General features: G+C 60.0%; 1 protein-coding gene across 4 annotated transcripts in view; it reads left to right on the forward strand.

Moving 5' to 3' along the window:
* The first annotated feature begins 391 nt into the window (after window positions 1-391).
* DDC (dopa decarboxylase) overlaps window positions 392-8552 on the forward strand; it is a 75012-nt gene continuing 66851 nt past the window's right edge. For 2 of the 4 annotated variants that reach the window (XM_066238642.1, XM_066238645.1), the window contains exon 1: window positions 392-528. The gene's annotated coding sequence lies outside the window, so the exon portion shown is untranslated. Of the gene's footprint in view, window positions 529-3245; window positions 3359-3411; window positions 3512-8552 lie in introns of those variants that run through there. The other 2 variants (XM_066238643.1, XM_066238644.1) reach the window with 2 other exon arrangements.

Raw genomic sequence — 8552 nt, forward strand, 5'->3', positions numbered from 1 at the left:
CGCCCTCGTGGTCATTTCCTTAGTTGTGTGGGCTCACTTGACCGGCCGGGAAGACGGCCCTGCGTGTGGAAGCGTGCCGCTGTCTGTCTCAGGGGCGTGTGCACGGCCCACCCTCACGGACACCGAGGGTTGGTTACGAGGGTGGAATCGGTACAGCGCCCGCTCAGGATTTCTGAGGGGGTCTCAGCTCAGGGTCAAGCAAAGGCTCTAGTCCCCACACGGCAGGGATGTTGAAGTCCACACACTGTCCCCAGAGGCCGGGACGTGGCTCTGACCCTCTGCAGGGCCCTGCTCGGGGCGGGCGGACACACAGCTCGCTGAGTTTGCGGCTTTTTCACCAGCAGAAGTTAATGATTAACCAGCGCAAGAGGCTGAAATTGCAAAACCAGAGGAAGGTGTGGGTTTGACAGCGGCAGGAGCGGGGACCTGCTGGAGCCCTCACCCCAGCCGCCGGCCCCACCGCCCAGCACCCCGGAGCCAGAGTTCTCGGGAAGCAGAGCCCACTGCCAGGAGCCGAGGTCCCAGCCGGTGAGTCTCGGCTTTTATCCCTAATCAGGTCGTCGCTGTGGGAAGTGGCAACCCTGACTTCCGCTGGCACAGCACGGAGTGTCTGCTTAAAGGTTAATTCACTTGAGGGCTGCAGGTGATGACCGGGGTTTCCTGGGGCCTCCCACGCACGGGGCTGGTGAGCGGCGGGGTGTGGGGCGGCGCTGGGGGCCGGCGGGCACCGTTGCCGCTCTCTGCCCCGTCTGACGAGGTAGGTGCCAGGCAGGACAGCACAGATGAACAGACAGACAGACCCACACTCCGTTCTTTACACCACGGCCACCTGGGCCCTGGGTCCCCCTGAGCCTCTGCTTCTTCCTCTGTGTAAGGGGGGTGCGCAGAGTAGCTGGAGGGTTCAGTCACCCAGTGTCTGGAAAACAGCTCACATAGGAGAGGGTTAATAAATACGTTTTTTCTTTTTTCAAATGAGAAGAGGCATGTTAGAGAGACAGACTCCCGCAGGCACCCCGATCGGGATCCACTCAGCAACCCCGTCTGGGGCCGATATCATGCCCATCTGGGGCCATGCTTGCAACCGAGCTATTTTTAGCACCTGAGGTAGGAAGCTCCATGGAGCTATCCTCAGTGCTCTGGGCTGATGCACTCAAACAAATAGAGCCATGGCTGTGGGAGGAGAAGAGAAAGAGAAAGTGAGAGGGGGGGGGAAGAGGGAGGTGTGGAGAAGCAGATGGTCATTTCTCCTGTGTGATCTGACTGGGAATTGGACCTAGGATGTCCATACACAGGGCCAACGCTCTACTCCTGGGTCAACCAGCCAGAGCCTGATTGATAGATATTAACACTTACTTCCCTTATCTTTGGTTACTAACTAGAAAGACCAGTGTTTCACATACTCCTGAGAAACTTTGCTTCCACTTCTGATGAATGCCTGTTATTTCTATTGAGATGCCTTTTCCTAATGGAAAGTTGTTCCCAGACCACCGTCTAACCCAGGGGTCCCCAAACTTTTTACACAGGGGGCCAGTTCACTGTCCCTCAGACTACTGGAGGGCCAGACTATAAAAAAACTATGAACAAATCCCTATGCACACTGCACATATCTTATTTTAAAGTAAAAAAAACAAAACTGGAACAAATACAATATTTAAAATAAAGAACAAGTAAATTTAAATCAACAAACTGACCAGTATTTCAATGGGAACTATGCTCCTCTCACTGACCACCAATGAAAGAGGTGCCCCTTCCGGAAGTGCGGTGGGGGCCGGATAAATGGCCTCAGGGGGCCGCATGCGGCCCGCGGGCCGTAGTTTGGGGACCACTGGTCTAACCCATAATCAGCACCGTGCATTTTAAATACCGTCCTCTGCTTCATAGGATATCACCCGACTTTCTGGAGTTGGCAGAGCAGATAACACTTAGCAGTAATGCAGTCACATTAGTCATCCTTTTACGGTGGCTAGCCCTCCGTCCGGCGGCCCTGGGCACATGCCAGGTCCCGGCCGGCCAGCCCACCTGCTCACGAGCAGCCCTGTCCTGAAGGCCAGGTCCCTGACTAGCTCCTGCCTCACAGGTCTCCACCCCAGGAGGACACACACTCCGGGAAGAGATGCTGCTTAATGAAACCAGAACTGGATGGCTCTGGGGGCGGGGCTCCTGGCTCCTGACAGCCCCAGACCTTGAGAGGGCGTGCCCGTATGAGAGCGAGCACATGTATGCATGTGTGTGTGTGCGCGTGCGCACTTGTGCATGGTGTCTGCATGCTGTGTGTGTGTGTGCGCGCGCGCACTTGTGCATGGTGTCTGCATGTGTGTGTGTGTGTGTGCGCGCGCGCACTTGTGCATGGTGTCTGCATGTGTGTGTGTGTGTGTGCGCGCGCGCACTTGTGCATGGTGTCTGCATGCTGTGTGTGTGTGCGTGCGTGGAGTCTGCATGTTGTGTGCGTGTGTGAGAATGTGTATGGTGTGTGCATGGTGGGCGATGGGAGCCCACCTGCCCCTCCTGTCCCCAGTGGGCGCCCCCAGACCCCTGCTCCGGGTGTACACGGCTCTGCGTTCACCTCAGAAGAGAGAGAGCATCCTGCCCTCCGGCTCTGCTCAGCAGGCGCGGGAGAGGGGAGGAGGGAGGAAGGCCAGGTCGCTTCTGAGGACCTCTGTGATTACCGTGCTGGCAGCTTCAGGGGGAGAGAATGGGTTTCGAATCAATAGAACCTGGGTTTGAACCCTCGCTGGCCTCTGCTGCTCTCTGCTCTGGAACAAGCGTGTAAGCGGCTTGGCATACCGACCCTCCATCCGTCCTGGCACGGGGGTCTCAGGAGCACCCGGAGGAGAAGAGGGGAGCTGGCCCCGCGGGCGGCCCGGCACCCTCACCGGCACCGGCACTGGCACAGAGTGAGTGCGCCCGGCTACCCGTGCCCATGGCGCTGCCTCTGCCCTGGAACAGAGTGGGAGGCCTGGGATGGCTCAGAGATTGCCCAGAGTCTCGGGGAGCCCTGGCCGAGTGTGGGTCCCACTTAGTGAGCAGGAAACACAAGATCCGTTCCCTTGGCCACGCGCCCCCCACCCCAGCCCCTGCACGCTCTTCTGTCTGGTGTCCCCCCCCACCCCCGCCCTGGTCCTGCCCTTTCTGGCTCTCGTGTCCTGGGCCAGGGCGGGGCAGGCGGGGGGCAGGAGGTGGCGGAGGGGAGATGCAGCCGGTGAGTAAGCAGAGCCAGCCGCTGCTCTGATTGGCTTCGGGGAGGCGGCCACTCTGTCTACATAAATGGCAATCGCATAATCACATCCTCTGTGCCTCTTAACTGTCACCGAGGAGAGGAGACGGAGGGAGTCAGCCAGTGAGCCACTCCGGGCCGCCCGTGAGTACTGCCCTTTGTCCTCCTCGCCGGGGACCAGACTGGGAAGTCGCCCCCACCCTGGGGGACTGCGGCCCCCCGGGTCTGGGGACTGGAGGGAGGTCCGCCTGTTGATTCCAGCTGGGTTGATTTCCACGGTGATGACTTGACAACCAGGTGAGGAGGCTCCAGGAACTTTCTGGGACGAGAGGTGCCAGTCTAAGTTGCCGGCTGGGTGTGCGCCACTTCTAAAGCAACAAGTCAGGTAGCGTCAGCGACTGGACATGGTTTTGAGTCCACGTTCTCTGGGAACGTAAAGAGTGAATGGACATGGTTTTCCAGGTGGTTCCCGGGGCGTCTGGAGCCCACGGGGCCGGGACATGGAGTGGAAGGGGGAGGCAGGGGCCAGGCAGACCCGTTTGCACGGTGTGGGGGTGCAGCCTGGCACCTGGAGCCCTGCCCGCCGTCCGCAGGGGAGGAGAGAGCCCAGGGCTGCCTCCTGCAAGGTGCTCGTAACACCAGGTCTGGTGTTTGTGCAGGGCCCGGCACAGCGGACGTGGGTAATCACGAGAGCTATTCTATTGACAAGCGAGTCAAGGGCAGGCCAGGAAGGGGGAGGGTCAGAGGACGCCGCTGGGTGGTCGGTGACTGTTTCTCCATCTCCAGGGGACCCTCCGGCCGCTGACCTGGGCCTCCCTGTAGTCCTGTTTCTCTCTCACACGCTCGCTGGCCTCTTACAGTTGGTTTGTCATGACGAGTGACAGCATTGCCCCCCCAAAAACAGAGCCGGGAGCCAAGGGGACCCCTGCAGCCTAGAAGCTGGCCCTCCTTGGGTTTTGAAGGGCGAGGGGGCAGCCCCTGAGGCCCCTGATGAGGAGAGTGGACATCCTGCAACAAGCAGGACTTAGGCCAGGTGGGGAGTGTCTGAGCGTCTTTGAAAGAGACAAAAGTGTGCCATTCCCAGCGGCCTCTTTCTCTCCCTCCCTGGGCACCGGGCGGTGGGCGCCTCTGTCCACAGTCAGGTGGGTTAACCTGATGAAACAAAACCCCTCCCAGCTCCACGCTGCGGCGAGGACCTCACGGGGAGGCGTGCGGGTGTCTGCCCTCCCCTCTCAGGGAGAGATTCTCAAGGAGGTTTTGCCCTGTCCCCTTGGAAACTGCATCCGAGTCTGGTGGTCCGTGTGGGGGCTCGGGGGAACAAAGACCTCATGGTGATTTAGAAGAGCAGTCCTGGGTCTCCTCTGGGTGCCCGTGGGCATTCCTGGAGGAGGGTGCTCAGGGCACGGCTGTCAGCGGAGTGGGCACGGCCTCGGAGGACAGGTGTACCTCTCAATGTGGTCTCTGGGGGGGGAGGACAGGTGTACCTCTCAATGTGGTCTCGGGGGGGGAGGACAGGTGTACCTCTCAATGTGGTCTCGGGGGGGGGGGGCTCAGGAGGGTGCTCAGGGCACAGCTGTCAGCGGAGTGGGCACGGCCTCGGAGGACAGGCGTGCCTCTCAATGTGGTCTTGGGGGGGTGGCTCAGGAGGGCCAGCCAGTCCTGCGGGCGGAGAGCCTCACGCGGCCCCGCTGTGAGCGTGAGGGGAATGTGGTGGGCACGGCCCTGCTTCTCTGAGCTCGGGGCCTCCTCTCCTCTCCCGAGTGGGCTCGCTCTGCTGCTCTGGGGGTGCTGCTCAAGGGCAGAGACCCGAGGGGAGGGTGTGCCCGGCGCCCTGTGTGCGGGGATGACTCAGCGCGTGTTCCGTGCGGGAGGAGGCGGGACGCAGGCTCTGCTTGTTTCTGTTCACATTGGGGTCAGCCCCGCCCGCCGGGGCTCAGGGCCCCCCTGGAAGCCCCTTCTCCGCATGTGGTGATGGAGCAGCATCCCAGCCACTCTCGGCAGCAGGTGGTGCTTCCGGGCCCAGGCCGAGGCCCCCTCTGGGGTCTGTGGGCTCGGGGTCCTCAGGCCACACAAGGGCACAGCTGGCAGACAGTGCAGATGAGCATGGATGCCCAGCCTCAGATGTCAGCGGCAGAGGCTGGCTGTAGCATCAGAAGTGCCCATGGCCCTAGCCAGTGGCTCAGTGGATAGAGTGTCGGTCCCGGTGTGTGGATGTCCTGGGTTCAATTCCCAGGTGGGGACACACAAGAGAAGTGACCATCTGCTTCTTCTCTCACCTCTGTCCCCTTCTCTCTCCCTCTTCCCCTCCCGCAGCCAGTGGCTTGATTGTTTCAAACATAGTGTCACTGGGGGCACTGAGGATGGCTGGGTTGGTTCAAGAGTCTGTCTCAAGCACTAAAAATAGCTTGGTACTCAAGTATCAGCCCCAGACAGAGTTTGCCATGTGGGTCCTGGCTGGGGCGTAGGCAGGAGTCTGTCTCACTGTCTCCCCTCCTCTCACTTAAAAAATAAATAAAAAGAAGAAGAGCTCACACCACTGTTCCTGGGCCCGCCGGGTGGCTGTGGTCAGGTGCCCACCCCCTGAGCCTTTGCAGGACGACAGGGATCAGGCCCCGGCAGCAGAGTGCAGGGCGTATGAAGTGAGGTGCACCCTGTGTGCCCCTGGGAGCCTGGGCTGCTCTGAGTCATGTGGATCCTTGTGCCCTAAGATGTGACAACCAAGGAAGGACCCACGGGGGTCTCAGGATGTGACACGGGTTAAGCACAGTGCAGGCTTCTCAGCCACGCCGGTGACAGGCAAGCCACACTCACGAGTGAGTCGGGAGTCGGAATTCACCAATGAACTGAGCTGGAAAAACAGCGGGCATCCCCCCCCCCAGAGTGTGGCCACCCACAGGACACAGGCTCAGAGTAGGCACCCCCCCCCAGAGTGTGGCCACCCACAGGACACAGGCTCAGAGCAGGCACCCCCCCAGAGTGTGACCACCCACAGGACACAGGCTCAGAGCAGGCATTCCCCCCCCCCAGTGTGTGGCCACCCACAGGACACAGGCTCAGAGCAGGCACCCCCCCAGAGTGTGGCCACCCACAGGACACAGGCTCAGAGCAGGAAACCCCCCCAGTGTGTGGCCACCCACAGGACACAAGCTCAGAGCAGGAACCCCCCCAGTGTGTGACCACCCACAGGACACAGGCTCAGAGCAGGCATCCCCCCAGAGTGTGGCCACCCACAGGACACAGGCTCAGAGCAGGAACCCCCCCAGAGTGTGACCACCCACAGGACACAGGCTCAGAGCAGGAACCCCCCCCCAGAGTGTGACCACCCACAGGACACAGGCTCAGAGCAGGAACCCCCCCCAGAGTGTGGCCACCCACAGGACACAGGCTCAGAGCAGGCACCCCCCCAGTGTGTGGTCACCCACAGGACACAGGCTCAGAGCAGGAACCCCCCCAGTGTGTGGCCACCCACAGGACACAGGCTCAGAGCAGGAACCCCCCCCCCCAGAGTGTGGCCACCCACAGGACACAGGCTCAGAGCAGGCACCCCCCCAGAGTGTGACCACCCACAGGACACAGGCTCAGAGCAGGCATTCCCCCCCCCAGTGTGTGGCCACCCACAGGACACAGGCTCAGAGCAGGCACCCCCCCAGAGTGTGGCCACCCACAGGACACAGGCTCAGAGCAGGAACCCCCCCCAGAGTGTGACCACCCACAGGACACAGGCTCAGAGCAGGAACCCCCCCAGAGTGTGGCCACCCACAGGACACAGGCTCAGAGCAGGCACCCCCCCAGAGTGTGGCCACCCACAGGACACAGGCTCAGAGCAGGCACCCCCCCAGAGTGTGGCCACCCACAGGACACAGGCTCAGAGCAGGCACCCCCCCAGAGTGTGACCACCCACAGGACACAGGCTCAGAGCAGGAACCCCCCCCAGAGTGTGACCACCCACAGGACACAGGCTCAGAGCAGGAACCCCCCCAGAGTGTGGCCACCCACAGGACACAGGCTCAGAGCAGGCACCCCCCCTAGAGTGTGGCCACCCACAGGACACAGGCTCAGAGCAGGCATTCCCCCCCCCAGTGTGTGGCCACCCACAGGACACAGGCTCAGAGCAGGCACCCCCCCAGTGTGTGGTCACCCACAGGACACAGGCTCAGAGCAGACATTCCCCCCCCCCAGAGTGTGGCCATCCACAGGACACAGGCTCAGAGCAGGAACCCCCCCCAGAGTGTGGCCACCCACAGGACACAGGCTCAGAGCAGGCACCCCCCCAGAGTGTGGCCACCCACAGGACACAGGCTCAGAGCAGGCATTCCCCCCCCAAGAGTGTGGCCACCCACAGGACACAGGCTCAGAGCAGACATTCCCCCCCCCAGAGTGTGGCCATCCACAGGACACAGGCTCAGAGCAGGAACCCCCCCCCCAGAGTGTGGTCACCCACAGGACACAGGCTCAGAGTGGCAGGGGTCCCAGCAGACGATGAATCAAGACGTCGCACAGGAAGGTGTGGTGAGTGTGAAAGGAGTGGCTAGCAGGGTGCCATGATGTCATGGTCTCCGGTCTGTAGAGGAGGCAGGTGGCAGGGACCTTCTGCGAGCCGTTTACATGACACCAAGAGAAGAAGAGCGAGGGGGGGCAGGAATTGAGGAGAAAAAGAAGGAAAAATGTGAAGGGGAAGAAGGAGGCTCTCTACCTAAGGAAAATGTTCTCCGGAATCACCCTGAAATAAAAGGGACGCAGGGCAGGAACGTGACAATGAAAATCACTGGGTGGCTTCTGACATAAATGTTTCGAAACAGCAAACACAAAAGAAAATGAAACAATCTGAACCCTTTTAAATTTAATTTTTTAAAATTTTATTTATTGATTTTTAGATAGAGGAGAGAGAGAGAGAGAGAGAAAGAAGGAAAGAGAGAGCAGGCAGAAATGGGAAGCATCAACTCATAGTAGTTGCTTCCTGTTTGCGTCTTAACCAGGCAAGCCCAGGGATTTGAACCGGTGAACTCAGGGTTCCTGGTCGACACTTTATCCACTGCACCAACACAGGTCAGGCTTAAATTTAATTTTAAAAGTAATTCATTTCATGAAGGTTTTAATTTAATTCACACTCAGAACGCAGGTGAATGATCAGAGCTCACAGAGGTGGGGGCTGTTCACGCTGACCACACCTGGTGGTGGTGGAGGGGATGGTGTTTTTTCCCATCACTTAAGCTTTCTGTGGAAAGAAATGGGACAACATGCAGATGAACTGAGAACCTCCCCACCACCTTAAATTCCATCCGGGAGTTAACACCTGTTAGGAGGGTGTCACCGTCCCATCTCCCCATGGCAAGGCCGC

This window comes from Saccopteryx bilineata, chromosome 7 (genome assembly GCF_036850765.1).
Source record: "Saccopteryx bilineata isolate mSacBil1 chromosome 7, mSacBil1_pri_phased_curated, whole genome shotgun sequence".
NCBI lineage: Eukaryota > Metazoa > Chordata > Mammalia > Chiroptera > Emballonuridae > Saccopteryx > Saccopteryx bilineata.